Below are 15,179 nucleotides of genomic sequence, written 5' to 3'. Positions count from 1 at the left end.
CACCGTGTGGGGACATTTAATAAAGCCAGGGTATTCTTAGAAATACTTTAAACCCCGACGCGATAATTCCTTCATTCTCGACAGCCCATGTTTTAGACAACTACCATATCTTTTTGATAATTAAAGCTAATTAAGCAGCGGTTTTTGCCTTTCGACTATCAAAATGAATTCCACTTTATGTCTTATTGCTTAATTACAAGATATAAATCTTCCCTGCTGAGAAAGACACTTCATCATGTGAAGACCAGAATTGCTGTGGTTGGGGGGGGGGGGGGTGTCCGTCCATCTCCTGGCTAAGCGTGAAGCAAGCCTGACACCTGGTGGCCAATGGGTTTAGCGCATGCAACTGTGCCCTTAGAATTATTTTCTGTACTTTAAGGCTCTCTTCTATTACAACATCACAAATATTCAAGCTTATGTTTAGGTGAAACACATGAAAGTTGTAAAAAAATAATAATAAAGTGTGAATAAGAAATGAAATATGCTTCGGAGAAAATTTTAAACATAAAAACCATAAATGACAGATTTATATATCTTGTTTTATTTATTTAGAAGAGACAAAAAAAATCTGATTTTACATAATAAAAAAGTATATTTATTCTTCTGAAAAAAATGAATGCTTCATGGAAGGTTCTTCTCATGAATCATTTTATGAAAATAACATCAACAAAGAAAGCAAGCATAATGGCGAGAATGCGGAGAAAGAGGAACACTCCTCCATTGTTGGTGGGATTGCAGACTGGTACAACCATTCTGGAAATCAGTCTGGAGGTTCCTCAGAAAATTGGACATTGAACTGCCTGAGGATCCAGCTATACCTCTCTTGGGCATATACCCAAAAGATGCCCCAACATATAAAAAAGACACGTGCTCCACTATGTTCATCGCAGCCTTATTTATAATAGCCAGAAGCTGGAAAGAACCCAGATGCCCTTCAATAGAGGAATGGATACAGAAAATGGGATACATCTACACAATGGAATATTACTCAGCTATCAAAAACAATGACCTTATGAAATTCGTAGGCAAATGGTCGGAACTGGAAAATATCATCCTGAGTGAGGTAACCCAATCACAGAAAAACACACATGGTATGCACTCATTGATAAGTGGCTATTAGCCCAAATGCTTGAATTACCCTAGATGCCTAGAACAAATGAAACTCAAGACGGATGATCAAAATGTGAATGCTTCACTCCTTCTTTAAAAGGGGAACAAGAATACCCTTGGCAGGGAATAGAGAGGCAAAGATTAAAACAGACACAGAAGGAACACCCATTCAGAGCCTGCCCCACATGTGGCCCATGCATATACAGCCATCCAATTAGACAAGATGGATGAAGCAAAGAAGTGCAGACCGACAGGAGCCGGATGTAGATCTCTCCCGAGAGACACAGCCAGAATACAGCAAATACAGAGGCGTATGCCAGCAGCAAACCACTGAACTGAGAATAGGACCCCCGTTGAAGGAATCAGAGAAAGAACTGGAAGAGCTTGAAGGGGCTCGAGACCCCATATGTACAACAATGCCAAGCAACCAGAGCTTCCAAGGACTAAGCCACTACCTAAAGACTATACATGGACTGACCCTGGACTCTGACCTCATAGGTAGCAATGAATATCCTAGTAAGAGAACCAGTGGAAGGGGAAGCCCTGGGTCCTGCTAAGACTGAACCCCCAGTGAACTAGATTGTTGGGGGGAGGGCAACAAGGGGGGAGGATGGGGAGGGGAACACCCATAAAGAAGGGGAGGGGGGAGGGGGATGTTTGCCCGGAAACCAGGAAAGGGAATAATACTCGAAATGTATATAAGAAATACTCAAGTTAATAAAAAAAAAAAGAAAAAAAAGAAAGCAAGCATAAATGCTGTATGAATGTGATAAATCTTAATCCCTTTATACTTAGACGATATAAAAGGCAACATCAAAACTGACAATATTGCCAATAGTGAGCTGAGGGAGTGCACTTGAACCTCGTGCCCAGGCTTTAGGCAGCACTGATAAAGAAAATTCAATGCTAACTGAACCAAATGTAGATAAATAAGTACAAGAGGTAAAGAGAGAGTTTCACTGTGTGGTCAAGGCCTGCTGGGCTTATCTCTGTTCAGCAGAGATCGGGGAAAGTTTAGAGCAGGAGGGCCAACCCTCCCCAGAGAAGGGAAAACTGATCGGTTGTTCAGTGCCGAAGGGTCAGTTCTGAAAACACCCAGACAAGTGACATTGTAAGGACTGAACAGGTTAGATTTAGGAATATACATATATTCCTAATATATATGTAATATGTTATATATTTAATATATTTCTGGTATATATAAAATATTCCTTATAAAATATATAAAATAATATATAAATATATGTATTGTTATGAATATGTATATATTATGTAAATATGTATATGTGTGTATGTGTGTGCACATGAGTGTAGTGTGCATGTGTGTGTGTGTGTGTGTGTGTGTGTGTGCAATAACAATTAGGGAAAAAAAAGAAGCCATGAATTTGAAGGGACACAAGGAGGAGTACAGACGAGAGTTCAGAGGGTGGAAAGGGAAGTAAAAATTTAATAAAGGTAGAATTTCTTTCCTGTAAAGATCAAGGCATTGGGGCAAGGCTCTGAAGAAAAACTGTCACTATCCCTTTGGAGGCACCAGAATCCAGCGGTGTAGTAGGAAGCATAGAGTGTACTCTTTTGAGCACGTTAGAGCAAAGGGAGAGATAGAAAGGATAGGAAACAGTGAGGTTTTCTCCTAAATCGACCACAAAGTGTAAGAGAGATGGGGGTCACTCCTGGCCATTGCCTCGTTATTAGTGATACCGACGTGCAAGAATAGGTGAAGACATGTAAGTGTAGATAAAATTTGCACACACACAACAAAAGTAGGCGGGCAACTCATCCTGAAGAGCAGCTCACACTGTGGTGAATATCACTGACTCAGCCTGAGGAAAAGTTTAGTCCAAAGGAAAGGAGTAACAATGTTCACTGAGACTCTGGAAGTTTACTCTCGTAAACGGGGGAGGGGGGATTGCTTGCTGATACCAGAATAAAAGTGAAGTCAAGAATAAAATAAAAATGAAATAGACAGAGGTAAACATTTTTAGGAACAGGCTAACTGCACTGTTAAGCCTAAAGTTCTTCAGGAATAAAACTTAGCCTTGTGGAAGAGCTAAAGAAGAAGCACCACAGAAGAAAAGGAAAAATGACGGACAGGATAACTTAGAGGATGATTCACAGAAGTCAGAGTGAAGATCGTGGTATAAATACAGACCTGGAGCCTTTGGGACAAAACCAAAGGCACGGTCATGTCGTGGAAGCGCTCATGCTTGAGTGTACGCATTAAGGAATCGCTACTTCCCAGATAAAAACCAATACAACCCTAACTCGCTGTCCCCGGCATAAGCCTGTCAGGTCCTTCGTGTAAGCGCTCAGTTCCTAAGTACCTCCTTCACCAGATGCTCATCTCTCCTCTAGAAGCGCCATCTTTCAGATCAATCACAGGCCCGTGGCCATTTTCCAAACGAGCAAAAGGGAAGGGCACCAGCCGCTACATCGAGGAGGGGGGGAGCTGCACCACCCCAACTCATTCCCTATTGGTGCAGCAGAACAGATGGCTGACATCAGGTCAGAGGCAAATAACACAGTAATATGTGACAGGCAAGAACCATCAGCGAACAAAGCTGACAGACAAAGTATAATGGGAAAAGGGACAGTCTGGGAGATTATCCTACTATCCTTAAACTATTAAGACGTTTATTAATTAAAAAGAAATGTAATGTTTTATTTATTTGCAGGATTTTTTATAATAAAGTTTACAAAGTTAAAAGTGAATTTAAAATTTTAACATCGGACATTTTTTTATGTAGCTCTACAGCTCAAAAACAGGTCTTTATGCTTGCATGACAAGCACTTTTACTTGCTGAGTCAGCCAGTCAGCTGAATACTGTGTTTTAAGTGTAAAGTTTTTTAATTATGTATAGAAAAGCAATCAACTCTTTTGGGTTAACCTTGCATCTTGTAACCCTGGTAAACCTGCTGTCATCCTTTGCTAGTTTCAGAAGCTTTTTAAAACCCTCTGCTTAGATAATCACAGCATTGCTAAGCGATTGTGTAGCTATTTCCTTTGGAGCCAAACATTTCCTCCAGGCATGAGTCTCTTTAAGACTTGAAAAACAACTAAACTCACAAGTCTCAGGAAGTTCCTGAAATGTATGAGATTCACAGGCCACGCTAAAATTATAAAAACTGTCAGAATTCCTGGGGAGACAAGACTGCCACCAGAAGAGTAGTCCAGCTACCTAAAGTTATGCAGCGATCCCCAGCAGTGCAGCTCTCATGCTATGGCCCTTGCTGGGGTCAGCTTTTTTGGTGCTGCCTTCAATCATCCACACTCTTATAATAAGGTACCTCAGTTCTCCCTGGTTCACTGTTAGAATTGGGTGGATGCTTTCTTGGGTCTGTCATGGGCCCGATATTAGAGTAAATGGACAATATTTGCTCATGTCCCCCCAGAAAAGGCCAAACAATGTAAGTTTTTTTTCACATAATACATATATTTTTCTACTCTTGCATAACTTTAATTCACTCACCATTTATTTTATAGAATTAGACTGTGTATATGAAAGAAAAAAACTCATTCCCCAGGAAATCTGTTTATGAGGTTAAATATATAGTCAAATCTTTCATTTAACCCAGGCTTTCTTTTTCTGGAAAAAGAATAATCCTTGAAGGCAATCAGTTTGTGTTCTAGTTCAGTGTCTCTTCTGGGGTGGCTTCCAGCTGGGAAAAAAAATTAGTTGCAGTTGGAAACAATAAGACTAGCATGATGTCAGCTTAAGAAAACTTGCTGATTACACTTGGCCATTTTATTGTAGGGACATTTTCTTGCCTTACTGAGTACAACTCAACTTGCTAAACCATCTTTTCAATTGTCATGTGTCAGTTGGATGAGGCCAACTAAAAGAACCTGACAGACCGGGGTTGGGGATTTAGCTCCGTGGTAGAGCGCTTACCTAGCAAGCGCAAGGCCCTGGGTTCGGTCCCCAGCTCCGGAAAAAAAAGAAAAAAAAAAAAAAAAAGAACCTGACAGACCAAGTTATGCCACAAGTGGCCGTGAAAACTTAGCACATTACTGTGGCCACAAGGGAATCTTCCCAGCTCAAGTGTAGCCAACAGAGTCTGGGGGTGCACATAATTTTGTAGGTTTAACGCTACATTGAAGCCTGACAAATGGCATCTGCTGTCATCCAGTGACTATGGAAGGAAATTCGAAACCAAGGACTTCCTAGAAGATTGCAGACATGGCCTACCTCTCAGGTTAGAGCCAGCTTGGAGAGAAGTACAGAAGGGATTTGAGAAGTAGGAGAGAGGCAATAGCTATCTCTTTCCGAAGGCTGCTGGAGTGAGAGGCGGAGACCTCATTTCTCTGGGTAACCTCCTCCTGCTTGAAAACCAGGCAACCCTAGACCCGTCAGCAAATGCTTCACTGTGAACACACCAGTGATAGCCATCAAAATGGAGCAGCATCCGTAGACTTTGACACCAGCCTTCAGAGCCCTGGCGTAGCACTGGAGAGTGTTTTCCCCTAAGTTCTTGTTCATCTATTTGAGTCAGAATAGTGGAATACCTGGTCCTTCCATAAACTTCTTTTTGTCTGGATTCCATTTGCCCAGCTCTTCTCCCAACTTTTCATTCTATTCGTAGAATAAAGCCTTATTCCACATACTCTAGGTGGTTGTGTGTGATGGTTAGTTAACTTGACTGTCAACTTGACAGGACTTAGGACAGACAGCCTTGGGACAAACCTCTGGGGTGCCTGTGGTGAGGTTTATAGAGAGGTTTAACTAGGTGGGAAGAACCCCTTATGTGTAGGTGGCACCATTCACTGCTGATAGACTGAATTAAGAAAGGGGGGCACCAACATCCTTCTGCCCTCCTTTCTGACTGACGACCCAGTATAACTTTTCACCTCATGGTTCTTCTATATTTCTTTGCCATGATGGACTGAAGCCAAGATAAATTCTCCTTCTCTCCCCTCTTCTCTCCCTCCTTCCTGCCCCCTGTCCTTCCTTCCTCGCTCCCTCATCTTCCCTCCCTCCCTCCCTCTCTCCCTTTTTATCAGGCATTTGGTCATAGTAATGAGAAAAGTAACTGATACATTGTATTTCCCTGAGTAAATTTTACAAAACATCCCCTCCACAATGAACCAGGAGCATAGAGTACATACAGAGATCCACCCGTTCACCTGTTCAACTACTAAGCTTCACTTTAAAACAATGACAGGGGTTGGGGATTTGGCTCAGTGGTAGAGCACTTGCCTAGCAAGCGCAAGGCCCTGGGTTCGGTCCCCAGCTCCAAAAAAAAGAAAAGAAAAAAAAAAAAAAACCAATGACAACAATAACAACAACAACAACAAAAGAAAAGAAAAGAAAAACTCAAGAGTCCTTACCTTGAATGTAACTCATGTAGTGTTTAAACAAATAATGTATGGTCTGGGAAAAAGTATGGTTTTTACTTTTAGATATTAAAATATGAAGATGGTGTTTCTGTCCGTCAGGTTCTTTCTTTTTTTATTTTTTTGTCAGGTTCTTTCTTATTTATTTATTCATTCATTCATTTTTAATGTATATGCCTGTTTTGCCTACGCATATGTATGTATACCACATGCATGCCTATTCCCCTAGCAGACCAGAAGAGGGCACTCCCCTGTAACTGCTGTCATAGGTAGTTGTGAGCCACCACATGGCGCTGGAACCTAGGATCTCTGAAATATCAGTAACTGCTCTTAACTGCTGCCCTACCTCTCCAGCCCCATCAGTCAGGGTCTTGTCTGGAACACCTAATATCCATAAACTATGTGGTGTTATAATTTAGGATACAAAAACATCTTATTTTGTAGAAGCGATGGGGGAACCCCGTCCTCCACAACTGGCAGTGGTGAAAGTTATAGTCTGAGGACAGTAGGGGATCTGGCAGTCAGCTTCTAAAAGGATATGAGGCTTCTATAGAGGATATGGCCAACTACGTGTGAGCCTGCACTATAAATATATTGGCTACTTTCTTTTCCTGTCCTATAGACCACCTCAGCAGGTGTGGCAAAGCCAGTTAACATTCATGCCTATGTGCCAGTAGGCAGTCTTGCTTTCTCCTAGCTGGTACTTTAAAAAGGCTACAAGAAGAGCCTCTACTATTTAGTCGTAAAGAGATAGTCAACCCTCTTTACCTAAGGAAATTTCAGCAATCCCAGCCGCAGGTCCTCCTTGACACTGTGGTAGTAAGGCCTTGTGCTTCTGGGTTTCACCATCTTTGTTCAAATATAAGGTTCTAGATTTGATTTTCTCTGCATCCCCGAAGAGGCTATTATCTCCTTCAGTGGAAGGACTTTCCTTCCTGTCTTCTCCGGAAGCCATAATAAAAGCAGGCAGCATACGCTTTCATCTGACTTCCTCGGCTTTCCGGAGGGTGGTTTGGTACCCAAAGAGCTGCTTCACTTGGTATGCCTGAGAGTCACCGGAGTAGCTTGGCCATCGGAGCTGGGGACCGAACCCAGGGCCTTGCGCTTCCTAGGCAAGCGCTCTACCACTGAGCTAAATCCCCAGCCCCTGCTTGGCGGCCATCTTGTCCCACTTAACATTCCAAGTTTCTTCATCCATTGTTTCAATTTTGATAGCAATGTTTTTTAGTTAAAATGCTAAAAGATTTTTGGTTGTCAGGGAGACACAAGATGCACATAATCGTAAACGAAATATGAAACAGCATAACCCAAATTGTAGTCTAGAAGCCAAGACAGAGCATTATTGCCACACAAGCTCCATCGGAGGAGTAAGGGACACAGAAAGGAACAGGTCGAGGGGACTGAATCCCTTCCCCAGCAATACTGCATATCTGTGATGAGGAATTCTTTTTTAAGCCCACTATTAAAAAACCCGAGGAGTAGGGAGATGGCTCAGTGGGAAAAGGCACTTGCCAAGCATGATAGCCTTAGTTAGATCTCCGGGTCCAACATCGTAAAGAAAAAAACCAGTTCCCACAAGTTGCCCTCTGACCTTCCCACATCCACCTAACGCTCTTGTATACACACCCGTATGCACAATAAATAAATCAAATTCAATAAAAACTGCTTTTAATAGTGTCAGAAACATGACGATAGTTAAGCTCCATTAATATCTTAGTACTTCAGGAACTGCATTGCAACTAATGTTCTTGTCTCCATTTCCTGGATGAGGGTGACGGGAAGACTATGGAGGAAGGGCTTCCGCTCACCCCACAGAGCCTCACTAAGCTTCCTAAAGCAGAGTGGGCGCCATGAGGAACTCCTTGCAATGTGCAGCGTATCCTTTACAGCATTCCTAAAGGGACTGCCAGGAAAATAGCAGCATGACAGTTGACTTCAATGGCCACCTGCCACAAATTAGAATCAGCGGAGCCTCTCGGGGCTCAGCTGAAGAACTGTCCTGATTGCCTTGGTGTAGGAAGACCCACCCACAGGCGGGCAGCACCCTCCAATAGCAATCGAGATAAAGAACATGACAGAAAGAGGATTGGTTTTTGTGCCCTTCCGTCTCGCCCACTTGGCCTCCCTGTGTGCCGCTGAGTTAATTTACCCAGTTGCAGCAGCTGCTGGTTGGGCTGCTGACATTAGAGCCAGACTGTCCTGGCTTCTATTGCTGACAAGTGTTGCCTGTGCCCGGGACTCGCTGCCTGACCTTACCTGCCCTTGAGGGTTGGAGGTGAGGTGGCGCAGACTCAACACACAGACTCCGAGAGCAGGTGAGAAACGCTACAGCAAGTTCTCTGAACCTCAGTGAATAACTGTGAGACACTGTTGTTACTATTGTAACATAAGATCACACACACACGCACATGCATACACACAAACAAGCACAAATACACACACAAACACACATAGGCACACACACACATATACACACATATACACAAGTACACACTCATATATATACATACACACATGCACACGCACAGAAGCACACACATATACACGTGCACACACATATACACATGTATACATATATATATACACACATGGCCGCGCGCGCGCATGTGTGTGTCTGTGTGTGTCTGTGTGTGTCTGTGTGCATATATATGCTATTTCTTATTGAATCTCTTCCTCTAGAGAACCCTGACTAATAAAATGAGAGCCTGAGCAGCCAGCAAAGTGACACATCCGTGACAAATGGTTCTTGGTCCTGGATGGACATATAAGGGTCACACAAAAGAATCACAGAGGAAATTACCCACACTTATGGGTTTGCCGTACAAGAGAAATCAGATTTTCCCCTCTAATTACTTAGGCATAGGCTCAGGCTACTTTTTTGTGGGGTGGGGTGAGGGTGAGGCCTGGGTAGTGACTCTCATCTGGTAAGGTGTCATGAACAGTCACAAGGTTCTGAGCCAGCTTCGTCCACCCAGCCTACCACCCAGCTTCAAAACAAATAAAAGACCGTGTGGCATGGTGGTTCATCTCTGTGGTGGGAAGGGAGAGACAGAGGATCCCTGAGGTTTGCTAAGCGGCCAGTGTAGCAGAATTGGAAAGGCCTAGGTTCAATAAGAGACCCTAGTTCCAAAAATATGTAGAGAGCAATTGGGGGAGACACCGGCCTCTACATACATATACATGCACATAGAATTCAACGTATTCACAAAGACCTTTACATTAAAAACACTCCCGGGCAAAAGCGATTTCACAGATGTACATTTTCTCCGGGGTTTCATTTCTTACCCTATAGTAGCTTGTCTTCATTTTCAACAGTATGAATAGCTAATAATTTAGGAAACTTTGCATGACGTCTTCCCCTACACACACACACACACACACACACACACACACACACACTCATCATTCCCTCTCCTCTCCCTCCTCCTCCTCCTCCTCCTCTCCCTCCCCCTTCTTTTTGTTATTTAAAGTCTTGGCTGATCATTTTTTCTCTAGCATTAGCTGGTGCCTGTCTATCCCTCTAACAGCCTAGCCTAGAGTCAGGGATAAAAGCCCAGATCTCAAAATATGGCATCTTGGCATGATACATGCTTTAAGCTGATGAAGCAAGATCTTTCTCTGCCTGTAATGGACCATAAAACCTAGGAGAGTCAGACCCCAGATGAGAGCTGCTCTTCCCCTCTCTTGAGCATCTTTAGTCAAGACTACAGAGATGTAGGAGAAGTGTGAGCATGGAGGCCTTGCTCCCCACTCCCCTCCCCTGCCTCTGTTAGATCACATTTCTTTCACCCTGTCACAGTGCCCCATGACTCCACCATTCATTAAACATAATAAAAAACAAGATTCAGTTGTTACTGTTTCTCTGGATGTTCTGTTTCTCATCGAGGTTTCCCATATCAAATAAGAAGTATTAAATACATCCGGGCAATTTTCTCTTGTTGATTTTTATTAGTTTTGTTTTCATTTTCCCATCTCAGAGCCGATCCTGACTACTGAAAAAAACAAAACACACAAACCAACAGACAAAACCTTTCCCTTCCCGACATGCAGATTGGCGCATTGCAAATCCTGACAAACCTCCAGAGACTTTTGAATTCATTTGCTTTCTCATCAAATCAGTCTTGTTTGTCCTATTTATTTTGGCTTTTGTGTGTATGGGGTTGGGGGGATTTTTGTTTTGTTGGGGTTTTGTAGAGCTTCTCTATTTTCCCCTCAAATATTCTCATTTCACCCTCCTCATCTTAACAGCTCAGGACTGTGTGCTTGTGAAGGTCATATTGCTCCCATGTTTTACCTTTAAGTATCAGGACAGAGAGGGAGGGAGGGGGAGGAGTCAGAGAGCAACAGAGACAGGGAGAGACAGAGAGACAGAGACTGACTAATTGATTTTAGGGGTTCTGTGCAAAATCACGTAGGAGAATATAAAAAGAAAGTAATCTTTCCTGCCAAACTGTATAATCTTCAGAGCCTTAGTTGATTTTACTAAGTGAGAAGCTTCAAAGAAGTTGTTTTTCCCTCTTGATTTTCTTTCTCTGTAGCTCAGCTATGAAGGCAGAAGTTCTATGGGTTGAGGCTCTTGTGAGATTCCCAGGGGTCCCCCCGAAGCTACCTTTTTTCTTCCATCAGATACAAATGGAAAGAAAGCTCCCCTTTCCTCTTCCGGACTAGTGATTTTAATGAACACCCCACACCCCCGAAGCCCAGTTTTAAAAGTTACAGCAAATGGCTCAAGGATCAATTTTTCTAAGAGCTCATTTTTCTTTCTCACTTTTTAAAACCTCAGACTTCTCCTGAGAAGTCTGCTATAACACTCTCACAGGCACCAGGGACTCAATTATTGAAGTTCTGCACGAAGCTGTCATCTTTCTGCGTCAAGCACCCTGCTCTTTCTGGAAGTCTCACAACTTGGAATGCTGTTCTCTCGTGAAGAACACAGCGTGAGGAGCGCCCACTGCACCTACGCTGCCTTGGACTTGGGAAATTAAGATCTAGCTCTGTGGTTCTCAACCTCCCTGGTGCTGCAACCCTTTAATACAGCTCCTCACGTGTGGTTCCCCTCCCCAACCATAAAATCATATTGCTGCTACTTCATAACTGTAGTTCTGCTACTGTTAGGAATTGTAATGTAAATACCTGAGATGCAACCATCCACAGAGCGGAGACCCACAGGTTGCACAGTGTGGGTGTAGATGAAAGCAGAGTTTCGGGGTCAAGTCATAACATTCGAGTTGAGTGTCACCGGCACCTGCTAAGAAGTTATTTATAGCTAATCTTTTTGGACCCTTCTGTGTTAAAGAAGAAACATTACCATCTACTCTTGTGGAGTTGTGGAGAGAACTAAATTTCATAATGGTAGTTTTCAAGGCACGTTACTCTGATATGTGCAACACTGGCACATTATTTTAGACTGAAAGAATTAGAAGAAGAAGAAAAAAATCATTGGAAAGGGAAGAACTCTCTGACCTTCCCATATCTTTCTGAAGTGGGGACTTGAGGGTTCTTGGCGAAGTCGGTTGAACGGTGTTCTGTTAGGGCAAACACGTGCGCTGAAGCAGTCATAGGAGAGAAGATGTTCTGCTAAAGCAAGCACGGGAAAGGACACGTGATGAGGGATTCTTTGCTAAGGACACTCATGCATTGGCCCACCTTTCATTGTGTAGTTGAGCTGCATTTGTTGGGATTCCAGAGAGAGAAATGCGCCAAAAAACTTCTGGGGGTGTGCTGCAGTTTCTTGCCGCTTCCAAGAACTCTGGCTGATTGGATGCACAGGCTGAGGCAAAGTCCATGGAGAGCATGTGATGTTTGGGGGATATAAATAGGACTCCACGGAATGATGGAGACAGAGCTTAGCTTGCTGGTCCAATTAGCTGTGCAATGCTTGTGGGACTCACAGGTTGGCTGACCTTTGCTTCCCTGAGAGAGGGATAGCTGAGAATTTCTCCTGGTGTTCCTGTTGGTTCCTCCTGTTGACTCGAGCTGAGGCTGAGGCTTGAGCAGTGCCACCACTGCTGATGCATGTTTGCTCTTCCAACTTTACCAAACTGGACTGCTGGTGTATCTGTGAGGTGTTTGCTACTGGACCAAACTGCCTCTGTCTGCTAACCTGTGAACTGAAATGCTGATTCCCAGACAACACAGATGGGGGTTGCTCCAAAGAACCTTTCTAAACAGGTCCACATCCCCATATCCTTTCTTTCCCACTACCTCTGGTGGGTGGTGGACTAAAAGGGAGGTTGAAACATTTAAGAACCATCATTAAAAAATAAGGTGTGAAGGGCTGGAGAGATGGCTCAGTGGTTAAGAGCACTGACTGCTCTCCCAGAGGTCCTGAGTTCAATTCCCAGCAACCACATGGTGGCTCACAACCATCTGTAATGGGATCTGATGCCCTCTTCTGGTGTGTCTGAAGACAGCTACAATGTACTCGTATAAATATAATAAGTATTAAAAATAAGGTTTGAAAATTAAAATTACTTTTTTTTTTTTATCTCTGAAGCAGTTCATAAAATCTAAGAAGGATCTTCTGGTTGTCCTTGAAGCAGTCTTTAAAACCCTCACTGAGAGATCTTTTTTATGTTTAAAGGGAAGGAGTGCCCTTAGATCTGAAAGGAGGTTCACAGAAAATCATCTAATCCAAAGGTCCTTGTTCTTCCTGAATCATCAGGGGCAATAAAATTTCTGCATGTATTTTAGACAAGAAAATTAAAGCCATAGTAATGTCCTTCTTGATATTGGTATTGGGCTAACCACATGAAATAGGTTTACATCCTGGTGTGTACAAAACTCAGAAGCACAACTGGAAGCTGAGGAAGAGAGAAAAATCTGAAAGTTTAGTGATGAGGAAGGGAACACCGGGCTCAGTAACCAGGCTGTGCACTTCCTGATCACAGAAGCCAGGGTGATTTGATTAGGGAGCCTACATGTAGTCATATAAGGAATACAACATAGGTTATGTACATTCCTATGGGGCCTAGTTAAAGGTATGCATTTAAAAATATTACCATATATTTATTAATTGTTAAAAAAAAAGATACCAGAGAGTACAAAGCAAACGTCCAAAGGAAGGAAACAGTCATCAGTCCTACCCAGCTATGAGGTCTGTGAAACAGCGGCCAGCACAACATCATCAACCTGAGGGAGTGCCATGTGTAACCAACATGTAATTAGACTTAAGAGCAACTCAACAAGAAGAAATTCATTCCTGGTGCTGGAAACCTAGCCAACGTCTGAAGTCACGTATCTTAGAACAGATACTACAACTGCCATTTTACCAAACCAGTGTAATCGCTAACAGCATTTTAAATATTCCCTGATAACCTCAACAAGTGTAGTCCTCGTTCCTGAAGAGGGGAGTTTTTCTTTGCAATAGACAGAGAACATTTCAGGACACCACAGTCGATCAAAATGCAGAGTTGTGGAGTCCGGTCTAAAGGATGCGTCTGTAATACAGCACCTGCACCTAGAGCTCAGGGATGACTGCAGATGAGGGGATGGAAGGACTGTAGGAGCCAGAGGACCAGGCATTCTCTGTGAAACTGTGTCTCCTAAGAATGTCCGAGGCGACATCTATAAATCTTAGCAATAACCAGGCCCAAAGGCGAGCTAAACAGGAACAATAATAGGCTGATGTGGACCCAGGAAATCAAGGAGGCCCCAGTCCCAGGCAAACGGTAACAAAGGGGTGCTTCAGAGCAGGGGAAACAGTGTGCAGGGAAGAGCACACCAGCTGGTTATCCAATACCAGACGGTCAGCCATAAAATACAGATAGTAATAACATATTGCACACTGAGCAGGTTGTGTTTACACACATACATATATGCATGTAATAACATTGAATTTAAAAAGAGGGCATGGACTTGATAGAGAGCAAGGAGGGGCATATGAGAGTCTCCCTGTCCAGAAAAGGGAAAGGAGAATTAGTGTAATTATCAACTCAAAAAAAAAAAAAAAAAAAAAACAGGTTAAAAAGTAACGGCCGTGGCACGTGTTTTGTGGTCCAGCTGTGGTTCTGTATCCTCTGCTTCCTCCCGCCCAGGATGTCTGAGGCTGCTAGACACTGAGCGGAGGGATGAGGTGGAGCCCAGTATGGATGGGGTTCTACAAATAAGAACACAGGCCCTAAAGTAGGACTTTCCGAACAGACGGGGCAGTGTGACCGGGGGCGGGGGGGGGCAAGAAAAGGACAAGATTCATTGGCTGTCTAAGAGGCTGCCAATATTTCCAAGGAAGACAGGCATCATTAGGGGTGAACTGAACTAGCACAGGAAACACGGAGGAGGCGCGATGACTACTCAATGGCATTATCTGGTCCTATGTAGTAGTGTGTGCAGTTTTCACTGAAACAGTAACAACGGCCTCCAATAGCAACGTGAGTGGCTTGTTCACTCACTGCACCTCTTATCCGGGTCTCGTTTTACTTCTGCAACCCATCTCCCAATATAACGTTCCGATTTCTAGGACGTAAACCTCTTTGGAAGCAGACATTTTGAGAGCTTAGTGCACACTATATGTTAGAAGTACTTGATTTGGGGTAGAATATTTTGAGTAAATAAACAAAGGACCTTCTGAAATGGATTAATGAGTTAATGTGTCAGACAGTGATTCAGACCCGAAACACCGCAAGGCGCGTGAACAAAATGCCTGCGTGTCCGTACTACTCTCCTGGTTAACGAAATGGTTTAAGGGGCAGGGGGAACTGAGTTACCCACCTGGGTAACTGTGAAAAAAAAAATC

The 15,179-nt window shown here is 43.3% G+C and overlaps 1 long non-coding RNA gene across 1 annotated transcript; it reads left to right on the top strand.

Moving 5' to 3' along the window:
• The first annotated feature begins 8,551 nt into the window (after nt 1–8,551).
• Nucleotides 8,552–14,414, top strand: LOC134480615 (uncharacterized). The gene is made up of 2 exons (XR_010055067.1): nt 8,552–8,760; nt 10,984–14,414. It is a non-coding gene; the product is annotated as an uncharacterized LOC134480615 (long non-coding RNA).
• Nucleotides 14,415–15,179: the final 765 nt, after the last annotated feature.

This window comes from Rattus norvegicus, chromosome 9, assembly GCF_036323735.1.
Source record: "Rattus norvegicus strain BN/NHsdMcwi chromosome 9, GRCr8, whole genome shotgun sequence".
Taxonomy (NCBI): Eukaryota; Metazoa; Chordata; class Mammalia; order Rodentia; family Muridae; genus Rattus; species Rattus norvegicus.
The sequence above is the reverse complement of the archived record's forward strand: the minus strand, read 5'-3'. Positions and strand labels throughout refer to the sequence as shown.